Below are 13390 nucleotides of genomic sequence, written 5' to 3' on the forward strand. Positions count from 1 at the left end.
TATTTTTTGAAAAAATTCTCTGAGTTTCCGATTTAGTCTCGACTTGTTTCTAACGTGTTTTTAGGGCCTCGTGGGCTTGTATAAGGGACAACATGTATGATTTGGATTGGTTTTAATATGATTATCGATATGATTTGAAATATTTAAAATTTTTTATTTGTTTATAAACTCCAGCAATGCTCTGTATCCCTATTTCGGCGACGGATACGGGTTAGGGATGTTACAATCTTACTCTATAGAGCCTTACTCAATGAATTATGTTATTCAACAATTGTCTGAATCACCTATTAACTAAATTCCAATCTATCATTACAATAATGATTTTATAACCTTAACAATAAACCACAATTGTTACAATCACTCACCCAAACAAAATTATTTATAATAAGGATTACTCTTCAATAAAATATATAACATAAGAGTGCAAACACACAAAGTAAAGAAAACACAATACTCAAATTAAAAAACACTTTGAAAGCACTCCTGAAATATGGGGCAATACAACCTATTTATAGGCTGATATAGGAGCTCTTCAATAACATTGTGGTAAACTTAAAATTCTCACTTAAAAGCTAAATTTAGCTCTTGCTATATCTCTAATAAGTATCTCATAAATTTCTTCATACCTAAGCAAATTCAAATAACCTTAGCCTCCAAATTAGGAAAAAGTCAAAGTTAAAGGATAAGGATAATGTTTGCTTTGAATCAACCACTCCTATTCGAAATAAAAGCCATCAACCAAGTAGAAATAATTTTCTGATTTAATCTTATAATCATTCTTTGATAGAAAAGTAAACAAAATTAACCAAGTAAAAAATGCCAACAAACACATTGCACTTTAATTATCTCAACATGCTGTCCCAAGTGTTGCTCGAATAAGGAGTGAACAATGAATGAAACATGTTGTCCCAAATACTATCCTAACTGTTACGATCTAGTGTGCTAAGTGTAGTGTATTCTTCATTTTTTACTTGTTATTTTTTAAGAGATTGGTTTAAATAAAATTCCATTAATCATTAATATTGTTTGTATTTGTCCTCAATGGTTTTTGCATGAAAAGAAAAATATAAGAAAATACTAGCTTATTGATTATCTATTATTTAAATAATATTAAGTTGCATTATGTGGTCGGATCATAATGAGAGAAGACAACTTATATTAGTAGATAATCTAAACAATCTGTAGTCTAATCGAAATTGAGAAATCGATTGAAAGACTATTATGCCATCTATTAAGTCCAACTGGGGAGATACCTTATCCAGGGTATTGGAGCGGATGACTCCTAGAAGATAGAGACATAGATGTGATTGTTTGAACTGATAATAGATTGAGCAAGACCCAAATTAAATTTATCCTAGTCCATTTATGGATTTATTTAATTGTGGCATTCATATTATAGTATACATTAATCCTAAGTGGATGATGGACTATATATGTGTAACCTCCCCAACCCAGCCTAGATAGTAGACCTGAATTCGGGAGATTACATTAACCATCAAAGTGGCTCGGTCATTATCAAAATCAATTTTCCTTTAAAAACTCAAGTTTATACAAATAATTTTATATGTTCTAGTTTAACTTATCAAGAATAGTAGCGAAAATAAAACATAAGCCGATTTAATAAAACAATTTAGTTTAACCCAATAATAACAAATAATAACCTAACTTTATAACCTATACTAAATGAGATGCACCTAACAATTAAATTAAAGCCAAATCCCAAACCATGATTCATAATAAAAGTAAACGAAAACAACTCAACCTTCTAAGGAATTAAAAATAATAATAGCATTAACGAAAATAAAATTGGAACAAAAGCTGATACCCTCCGAGTGTCGTGTCTACGTCCTAGCTGGAAGGATTAAAGATAGAAATTAGGGGGAGTGAGCTATGGAATCTCAATGTGAGTCCTTTTACAATAAACCAAATCATACAGTTATATTTTTAAACATTAAATAACACCATACATCATGATCAAGAATTAATCGGTTATAATTATCTGTCAATTTCAAATACGATAATTTGGTGTTGCTACTTTAGTCAAGCAATAATAACATTCTCAAATGTAAACAATTAACTGAATCAATTTCAAAGTTATTCACACTATTCACGAAAAATATATACACATAAATTAGTTCAATCATTTCATCAAATAAATTCAGTCATGTATGTAGAAATTGCCTAATATGCCATACAAAAATTGGTTTAAAATTGATTGTCCTACCCCCAACCACTAGCGCTCAAAAATTGGGAATTCCCCAGAACTCCCTCCACCATCACTCCAATTTGTAGACTTAATACCACATTTAGATTTGGGTAATTACAGATAAAAGTTGTCGGTAACTACGGAAACACGACTATCTCGCAGATAAGAGCTATCAGAGGGACCGTGAGATCATAGTAAAAACGTTGCAGTTAGGATCTGCTGTATTTGTGGGTACACAACAAGACCATCATAGTTCGAATTTGTTGTAACTGTGAGTTCACAATGAATGATTAAATACAGATATACTGATAGTTCTTCCTCCGATCATATCAACCCAACCCATGCAAATGTAATAAAGATACATTCCAAGTCATTCAATCTATATATCATTTACCAATCAATGACAATCATGAATAAATTAGGCATCTAATTTTGCAAACAATTAGGGCATTCGAATCATTCAATCAGTTATCCACAATATACATGAAACATTATTCACTATTCAGATAATCAATCAAGAGTAATTCAATCATTCAATCGTTGTTCTAGTTCTCTAAATGCTATTAAAAACCTAATTAGGTACTGATTTGAATAAAATTATAAAAGTTAAGAAAAAAAACTATAATTTTTGAGTTTTAGGGAACAATAACTGTGTGGACCGTGTGCGAAGCCCCAGGCCGTGTGTACTTTGAATAGCTGAGGTGCAAGGGCCGCAAGGCTGTGTAAATGGACCATGTGCGAAGCCCTAGATTGTGTGCGAAGCAAATAGGTGAGGTGTAGGGGTCACATGACCGTGTGACTAGACCATGTGTGGCACCCCAGGCCGTGCGAAAAGCGAAGAAATGAGGGGATACCGAGGGACATAGCCGTGTGATCCACATAGGTTGGCCACATGTCCTTGTATTAGGCCGTGTGCGATTGGACAGTTTCAAATTTTGATTTGATTTTTTGTAAAAAAAACACACACCTATCTTCCGGGGTTTTATACAATGGTCTTCACGTCCAGGTATGATCTGGATTGCCTACATGGGTCTTTTGATTGACAAAATGCAAGAATTAACAACAAATTTCAAGATTTAGGGGTGTTCGACAAGATCGTAAAAGATCCATAACGGACAAAAGATCTAACGAAAAGTATGATTTTCCAGAATTGATGAAATCTAGCTATTGAAAAACGAAAAACTTACTAATCTTGATTGAAGTTCAGAGATTGATGGCACATAATTCAATAATTGGTTGGTAAATGACTTGATTTGGACTTGATTACACAGTTGAATTTCAAGAATTAAATTTCTAGCAAGAATTTTTGAGAGAATTTATAAAAGAGGGTTTGTAGAGAAAATTGAGAATAAATAGAAAGAATAGGGGTTTCAATCGGGGTTAGAATCAATAAGAAATCTTAATTTTGCTAGGAAGTGGTTTATTTGTTGGACTTTGGAAAGAATAAGAGTTGTTCGGCAATTACCCCTTTTTGGTCGAAATCAAGGAAAAATAAAAGTAAGGAAGTGAAACCAACGTGACTTGAACCTAAGATCAAGGGAATAGAATGGATGAAGCTTGGCCATTGGGCTAATGCCCATTCTATGACCATATTTTACCACAAATAATACATAACTTACTTTAACATTAGTTTTTTAAGTGCAGAAAAAGAAAATGGAAAAATGAAAATGGTAAGATTTAAACCTTAGTTCTCTAGGGATTTTACTAAGCTCTTAACCACTAATGCTAGGATCTAGTTTATATAAATAAATTTTAAAATCCTAATTTTTGGGTGTTATAGTATGAATGACTCATATAGTTTGATATGTTAAAAGCTTGAGTTCAAGTAGATAAGGAGCCGAAAGTTGGTATGTTGAGTATAGTACTTCTGCATAATGTAGCATCGTTCCCAAAAGTGGAAATATAGCCCCATAAGTGTAAATGCTATCCTATCATTGGCATTACATGATTGTTGAAAAAGGAACGTGGCCACAAGTCATTTGTTATAAGAAAAATGATTTAATTACTATGTGTTATTAATTGACTTTTTCATATCAGAAGATGTAATGGATGCCATGAGATAAAATAGGATCATAATGAGAGAACATATTTTATCCCAAAAAGATTCAGAATATATTATGATGGTAACACACTCATGACAAGGCCATTGGTTGAACATTGTAACACCCTCAACCTAATCTGGTTTGCCAGATCTGGATCTTGGGTATTTCTAATTATACAGATGAGAACTTAACCTACTTATACAAATTTCAATCAATAGCTACCTAATAAATATAACGAGTGAAAACAAGTACAACGCATGGTAATTAAATTACATGAATATCCAATTTGAAATCCTAATCTATCATAGATGTCATAGGGTATGGATTTCTATGCACTGGCTCAGGCTTTGAACGTGCTGCCCAACTGCTTTGTATGCATAATAAATCGATACGCCACTCTTTGGGCACAGTCTTGGCCTCGTTCTTCCAAGTGTAGTCTCACATTTATCTTGAAACATAAGAAATAACCATGCAAGTGCATGAGAACTTAGTAAGAAGTAAACGTTTATACCTTAATCATTGCTTTCCATAAATATACAGATAGTCCATCACCACCAGCTTCTTTTTTTTTTTAAGCTTCATCTATCTATTATTATGAGCATTACACCATTTATAAACATGATCATTTCTTCTGTCTACTATATCATGGCCTGTATCCTTTATCATAATGATCTACCGTAATTTAGTGTAGTAGATTAAACTAGTTTTCACACTTTAGGAGTTTGGATATAAGCATTTTGATTAAGTTTTAATTATGTTTTCACAATTTCAGTCAAATTCAATAAAGTGTGTGATTTGAGTCTTTTATTGACCTTAGGGGTCAAATGAGGCCTAAAGGTGAGCTAATATATTTTGTGAGCATGTAAGAGACCATTAAAAGATGTGCTAACTCGACACTGGTCACTGTGTTGCAACACGGAGCAATGGATGTTGCAACATATCTAGCAAAATAAAGCAATTCCAAGACTGCCTTCGGTGTTGCGACATAGCTTGAGGATGTCACGGCACAACCCTTAAAGATACCCTGAAGAGGAGCATACTGCCCTCGATGTCACGACACAAGACCTAGTGTGTCGCGACATCACCTCTGTACGGGAAATAATTACGATCTAGGATTAAGGATGGTATTTGACTTAGGATTAAGGATGGCAACCACTCTAAATTCTATAAATAGACTCATTTAACACAAATTATGGACATGTTTCGTATTGTATAATTTTCTTCTTAGAATTAGTCTTTAGTTTATCTTTTTTCTTATACTTTAGGTTTATTTTGGTTTTGTTATTTATTCTTGTGGAGAAATCAAAATTGTAGAACATAATCAAACTCTTTGAGGATTCTGCGCTCAATTCTAAATACAAATCAGGCTTTTTCTTCTAAACTTTATACTCTTGAATTATTATTCATGCTTACTCTTTCTATCAAGTTTATATTGTTTATGAGATCCATGAGAAACTAATCCTCTTGTGGGGGATTAGAGAGTGGAGGTAAGATTGATTAACTATTTGGTAGGGTTCTCATAGCGGATCAACTGTCCAGGAAAGGAAGAACCTAAACCCTAGGCTTGACAACCCTAGGAAGTAATTAAGGTGGGAATTAACCTAAATTTGGTATGGCCTATCCGTGAACACCTTAACCCTAAACTGGTGTGGACTGTGAGGTCGAGAGATAAGTAGTTATTGTTGACTTGTTATTCTAATGGAAGATCGAAAGATTCTGTTAGGATATTGACTAGTTGATTAAACAAGAAAACCTAAAGAGACGTTGGTTATGATTATCAAAGAGAGCTAGTCTACCATGCCCAAACTATATTACAACCCGACCTGTATACTTGCGGATACTGTCTTTTTATATATTTTGTGCATGATTTCTACTCTGGACATTGGTACGTCTAGAGGTGGTCAAGTTGTTAACGCTGTTGTCGGGGAGGCAATGTCATTATTTTAAATTTAAATTTTTCATTTTAATAGAATATTTAGAAAATTTTTAGATTATACCTACAAGTTTATTTTTCTTATTTTTTTTACTGATCTTTTCTCGTTGGGTTTACTATATAGCTTGTAGTAGGGGAACACCATTAAAGGCAGTCATAGATCCAAAAAAAATAATATGAATGAATCGTCGACAATAGCAACAACAACCAATGCAGAATCAACCACATGCTAGAGGTAATTCACCACCACGCTAGAATCCACTATTCGACATGGCTAACAATAACAATTTAGAAGTTCCACCACCACTACCACAGTTACCTGTAAAAACTCTTATGGTGCATAATGAAAGGACTCTAAAGGAATATGCACTACTGAATCTGGTCATGGTTCAAGCAAGTATAACAAGGCCAACCATCACGACCAATAATTTAAAGATCAAGCCAGCTATGATTCAAATGATCCAAAATAATTTGCAATTTTGAGGAACACTGACAGTAGATCCGAGTCACCATCTAAAGTGGTTCCTCAAGCTTTATGATAGCTTCAAATACAATGGGGTCACTGATAACACTATTTGTCTTCGGTTGTTACCTTTTTCATTAATTGATAACATCTTTTCTTAGTTAGATTCGCAGGCACCAAGATCAATCACGACATGGGACGAACTTGTAGAGAAATTCCTACAAAAGTTCTTCCACATTAGAAAGATGGTCCAACTAAGAAGGGAAATCTCTATGTTTAAGCAATTGGAGGGGCAAAGTTTTCACGAAGCATGGAAGCCTTTTAAGATGCTGATTTAGAAATGCCCACACGATAGATTACCTGAGTGGTTACAACTGCAATTTTTTTTACAATGGGTTGTATGTGCATTCAAGGTCAAGATTAGATAGAGCAACAGGAGGTGCCTTGATGAATCAGAACGTTCGAGGATGCGTACGAATGAATAGAAAATATGGCGATGAACTCCTGCGAATGGCCAACCGAACAACACACATATAGCCAAAGACTATCTATGGTAAAGGCTGTCCAGGAGGATGACAGCTATCAATAACTAGTGGACAGAACCAACCTTATAGAATCTGAGAATAGTGCACCGTCTGTTTATGAAGGGCACAAACTACTCTTCCATTACATTAATAATCCTATCGATGATGTGAATTACATAGGAAATATGGGTAGAAACCCTTATTCGAATACTTATAATACAGGATAGAGAGATCACTCGAATCTAAGATGGGGAGGAAATCAAGGACGTAATACTTCAAATCAGGTTAAAAACACTAACTATCAACCTCCTTATTTATAGAAACCTCAGGACAGGGCCAACCCAAATGAGCATACTATATGTGGTCAATGTTTGGATCGAATCGAAGGAGAAATGTAGTCAATAAGGACAAACGTAAAGCAGGTGCAGTCAGAGTGCACCAATTCAACAAAAACATTGACTAAACTGGAGGATCAAATAAGCCAATTAATGAGTATGATGTGAGATATTAAAAGGCAAATTAGCACTAGCATTCCAAGTAATGTTGAAAATAATCCACGAAAAGAATGGAAGGAGCATGTGAAAGCAATCATACTCTATTTGGCCAAAATCTTGAGTAGCCTAGAAACTTTGACACGAGTGGAGATAAGAGAGGATGCAGAAGATCTTCAAGAAGACCCTTGAGAAGAAGATGATGAGCCAGAACTAGAGGAAGTAGACAAACCAACAATTGAACTGAAAATAGAGACAATTAAAAACCCTATCATTGCAAAGATACCGTTCCCTTCAAGGTTGGAAGAGAAACAAAAATGGGATGAATACATGTTTGTAAGTTTTCTAAACTTGTTCAAAAAATTAAATATCAACTTGCCTTTAATTGAACTAATTAAGAAAGTTCCTAAGTACGCCACAATTTTAAAGGAAATCATGAGCACTTCCTGTAGTGCTATTATATCTAGACAGGTTCCCCAAAAGCTAAAAGACCCAGGAAGCTTTACAATTCCCATAGAGATAGGGAGTATTCATTTCAATAGAACCTTATGTGATTTAGGAGCTAGCATCAATTTAATGCCTCTATCAATATGCAAAAAACTCAAGTTAGGGGACCACAAGAACAATGAAATTACACTACAGTGATCTTCAGTGCATTTGAAAAGAGTATTAGAAGATGTGTTAGTCAAAGTGAGTAGCTTTATCATTCCAACAGAATTTGTAGTTTTAGACTTTGAAGAAGATCGAGAGATATCAATTTTATTAGGTAGACATTTTCTAGCTTCTTCAAGCTCCACCATTGATCTGGAGAAAAATGAATTAACCATAAAGATTAATAGTGAAATAGAAAATTTTAAATGTGGTCACCAACAGAGTGGGGCAAATAAAAACTTAGGGGATCATTGTGATGAATTATCTATCTTTAACCCTAATAAATCCAAATCAAGGGATGCACTTCCTCTAATCAATGTAGGCCAATATAACAGGTCTAGGGAAAGAGATAAGCGGGAGAAGGTAGAGTGGTATAACGGGCGATAGACCTATACTAAAATAACCAGAGAACTGACCTTATATGCCTTAATGGTGTTATTGGATCAATCCAACAGTAAAACTTGATAGTTTAAATTGATATTTAATTCTCTGTAAATTATTTTATATTTAACTAATTATTCAGAGATTTTAATTTTTATCAAATTTATGTTTTATAGGAACTGTGACACTCAAAAAATTGGAAATTTTGGGCGAAAACAAAGCCAGTGTCAAAACATGACAATCTCGTGTCGTAACACCAAGGCCAGAATAAATGAAATTGTGAAAACCATCTTAATGTCGCGACATGTACTCTGTGTGTTGCGACACCAAAGATAGTTTACCTGAATTCCAAAATTCCAGAGTGTGTCACAACATCAAACCTCGATGTCACGACAACAACAATCTATAGGGACATCGTGACACAAAACCCCTATGTCGCAACATCGCTACAATTTTCTGCAGGGTTGGCTCAACCCACTTGCGCAACCTATCAGATTAATACTCATTTTACTCAATTTTTAGACCTAAAAACCTTTAATTTTTAACCTAAACACATCATAACTCAAAATCTAATTCTTTACTAAACATTAAACTGTCCCAAATACTCTCTATCAGTAAACCCTTTTTTCACTCCAAACCCTAAAATCATAAAACCCAATTTTTGTTATTCAAGTGCAGGATAATCAACCACTCAAGGAAAAGCAACAAGAGGTTCAAGGAAATCAAGGTTAAGTGTTCTTTTCTCATTATTATTGTTCTGTTAAGATTATTATTTGACATTACTTTGTAATATATAACAGTATTGAATATGCCTCCAAGAAATATTAGAAGAACTAATAATCTGGAACCCTTGACGATTTCAAATCCCACAAATTTCTTGAATCCAAACATTGATAAATATTTTCTAGAACTTCAGGGAAAACATTTATTCAAGAGAGGGGATTTGAACCATCATTGGTTCTTTGTTAGGAGATATGGCCTTTAGTTAGATATCATAGATGAGAACATTTTTGTACGATCCCAAAAGACTCTGCTGTAGTCCCTGTAGTTGAGGAATTGTATGCATCTTTATGGGACCAAGAGTATAGAAAAGCTGAAGGTCGTATATGGGAAATGATACATGTGCGAGGGAAAGATGTACCAATTAACCCTTAGGTTATTTGTGAATTTTATAATGCTCCATTTTATGAAAAATATTTTATAGAAGAAACTGATTAGAAATGTTTTCGAGATATAAATGTGGATAACATTATAAATTTCCTAATAGTTGGGAGGGGTGAATGGAAATGCCATCCAAGTACTGATATTCCAACCTCCTTTAATCAAGAAATAATGTTTCCTAAAGTAAAAATATGGATTCAACTTTTGTGCACTAGAATAGCTCCTATTTTGAATGTTTCTAATGCTAATACTTTTCAAGTGGTTCTGCTTTACGCTATTTTGCAGAAAAAACAGGTCTGCATTGGAACGAGGATATACCAAAATATGAAGTGATTCGTTAGTGGCTAGATAGTGGGAGTCTTCTTTCCTCACTTAGTGATGACCTTATGTAAGAGAGCAAGCATTCCGATGGCGTCTACGGAGCAATCAATGAAGCCATCTCGAAGCATAATTGGTGACACTCTGTATAAACAATACACTGAGGTTTGAGCTAAACAGATTAATGAGTGGAATAAATGCCAGCAAGAGATGATGGTCACTCTAGCTTTGTCTCAAAGGAAAGAAAAATCGACCACTCAATAAGAAATTGGCAAGAGTAGTCATCCCAAGCAAGACTAGATGATACACTGGATGTAGGAGTTAGGCTTGATTTTTCAAGAATTTTCACAACAAAACAATAATAGGGTACCTAATTATACGCCAGGTATGTTTAGACCGATGAATCCAGTGAAGGAAGAAGAGGAGCATGAGAGCGAAAAGGAAAAAGGAACCGAGGAGGGGGAGGAAGATGATGAGATGGATTTTGAGGAGGATGACTAAACATTTAATTTTTGTTTTTAAAGATTGTATTAAATTTGGATGATTTTTAATTTATTTAAATTGTTAAGAGTAGGAATAATAATAGACTAGTAGTTTTTTTGTGTTTATATTTTCTGTATAGGAATGCCATGTAGAAGAATCACAACGATTTTGGGCTTTTAATGATAAAAGGATGAGGCACCCACCAATAGTTTGCGATGCTATTGCGATCAATCGGGTAACTTCGTTCCTTATTTTATGGGGCTACATATTGAGGGGAATGTGTTTTCCAAAGTGTGGGGGATAACATAGAAAATTTGTTTAATTTCTATGTTTTTCTTTGATTTTTCTTGTTAAATGTGTGCATGAGCTTGTAGAAATACAAGTGACTGGTTAGGAGCATGTACATAGGTTGATTATATTTACAGTAAAGTTGGCATGATGATAGGTGATTTTAAATTTTTTTATTATTAGACTATTAAGTTCTAGATATTACACCGTGAATAGGCACTAAGTAATTAAATGTACCAGATAATATAGATAATACAAGGAAACAAACATGCTAGTATGAATGATAAATTGTTGAATTTGTGATTGTTTAGTTGATTAAATTTGTGAATATTGAGATACTTAGGGATGACTTAAGGCATTGTTTGATATACACCCAGAGTAAAAAAACCCAGAGTAAAAAATTTAACCCTATTTATTCATTCTTAGTACTAATTTTGAGCCATAAAACACTTATTGATGAACCTCTATAAAAATTCCAAGCCAAAAGCAATGATTTGTGCTTACCTTTTTCTTTAGTCCTGAACTGCATGATTATAGACGTTTGACCATACATATTGAGGGTTAAGTAGACACATTATGGTGGTTTTGTAAAAATAGAGCGATAGGAAACATTAGTAGAGTATATTGATTATAGGTTAGCTTAAAACTGCAAAAAGAAAAATTCAAAAAGAAAATTAACGAGTAGAGAAAGTACGTGAAAGTAAAAGCAATTGTAAGTGAGGTATCGTGAAAAACAAAGAAAAGTAACAAAGTCACAACTATGGAAAAACCCATTCATTATTGCATAAAAACTCATGAGCTAGTTGTAGTTAATATTTGATGCTGAGACTTCCTATAGAGGAGAAATAAGGAAGGTGAGAGAAGGAGAAATAAGACGGTGAGCGAGAAAGGGTCACTAAGGGGGAGAATAGGCGACAATATAATGTACCAAACTATTTTCATGCTTGAAACCATTTTGATGCTTACTATTCTTGAATTCCATACATGTCCTAAACCTCAAAATGTTACAAGCTGAAAATCCCCATCTGATCTAGGTAGACTTATTTACAATTTGAAATCATACTAAATAATTACATTTATGACTATTTATATTCTGTTAGGATAATTGAATTACTTGCATAATCTATTGATGGATTGCTAAATTTGAGACTCTTAATACTTATATGCTTTGTAATATACTGAACTTAGGTGTTTGATAACAAAAGTGGTAAGTTAGCTATATATAATTCTAAGATTGTGTGTAAATATGAAATGCTTATTCATGTGCTCCAAAACAAACAGTTGTACCATACTTGCTCAAGGGTCGTCTTTTCATTTTCTATTTTGAGTTGTTTTGCTTGAGGACAAGCAATGATTAAGTGAGGGGAAATTGATCTGCCATAATTCCGTGTAGCAGACTAAACTAGTTTTAGCACTTTAGGAGTTTGAATACAAGCATTTTGATTCATTTTTAATTATGTTTTCACAATTTTAGTCAAATTCAATAAAGTGTGTGATTTAAGTCTTTTATTGACCTTAGGGGCCGAATGAGGCCTAAAGGTGAACTCAAATACTTTGTGAGCATGCAGGAGACTATTAAAAGCCATGCTAACTCAATACTGGTCGTTGTGTTGCAACACGGAGCATTAGATGTCGCAACATAGGGAGAAAAATAGAAGAATTTCAAGACTACCTTTGGTGTCGCGACACAACTTGAGGATGTCGCGACACACCCCTAAAGATACCCTGAAAAGGAGCATACTGCCTTCAATTTCACGACACAGGACCTGGCGTGTCGTGATATCACCTCTGTATGGGAAATAGTTATGATCTAGAGGCGTTTTGGTTCGCACAATCAAACATTAAGCACAAGGACGATAGCTGAACTAGGGTTAAGGATGACGACCACTCTAAAGTCTATAAATAGACTCATTTAACACATATTATGACATCTTTCTTATTGTATAATTTTATTCTTAGAATTAGACTTTAGTTTTTATTTTTTCTTATACTTTAGGTTTATTTTGGTTTTTTATTTTTGTTCCTGTGGAGAAATCAGATTTGTAGAACATAATCAAACTCTGTGAGGATTTTGCACTCAATTCTAAATACAAATCAAGCTTCTTCTTCTAAACTTTATACTCTTGAATTATTATTCATGTTTACTCTTTCTATCAATTTTATATTGTTTATGAGATCCATGAGAAACTAATCCTCTTGTGGGTGATTAGCGAGTGGAGGTATGATTGATTAATTGCTTTGTAAGGTTCTGTTGCGGATCAACTATTCAGGAAAAGAAGAATCTAAAACCTAGGCCTGACTGCCCTAGAAAGTCATTAAGGTGGGAACTAACCGAAATTTGGTATGGCCTATCCGTGAACACCTTAACCCTTAATCGATCTAGATTGTGAGGTCGAGAGATAAGTAGTTCTTCTCGACTCGTTATTCTAGTGGAAGATTAGAAGATCCT

At 34.0% G+C, this 13390-nt stretch overlaps 1 non-coding gene across 1 annotated transcript; it reads right to left on the bottom strand.

Moving 5' to 3' along the window:
• Positions 1-6895: 6895 nt before the first annotated feature.
• On the bottom strand, positions 6896-7002 carry LOC121224823 (small nucleolar RNA R71). Its single transcript, XR_005922567.1, has one exon. It is a non-coding gene; the product is annotated as a small nucleolar RNA R71 (small nucleolar RNA).
• Positions 7003-13390: the final 6388 nt, after the last annotated feature.

Source organism: Gossypium hirsutum, chromosome D12 (assembly GCF_007990345.1).
Source record: "Gossypium hirsutum isolate 1008001.06 chromosome D12, Gossypium_hirsutum_v2.1, whole genome shotgun sequence".
Classification (NCBI taxonomy): Eukaryota; Viridiplantae; Streptophyta; class Magnoliopsida; order Malvales; family Malvaceae; genus Gossypium; species Gossypium hirsutum.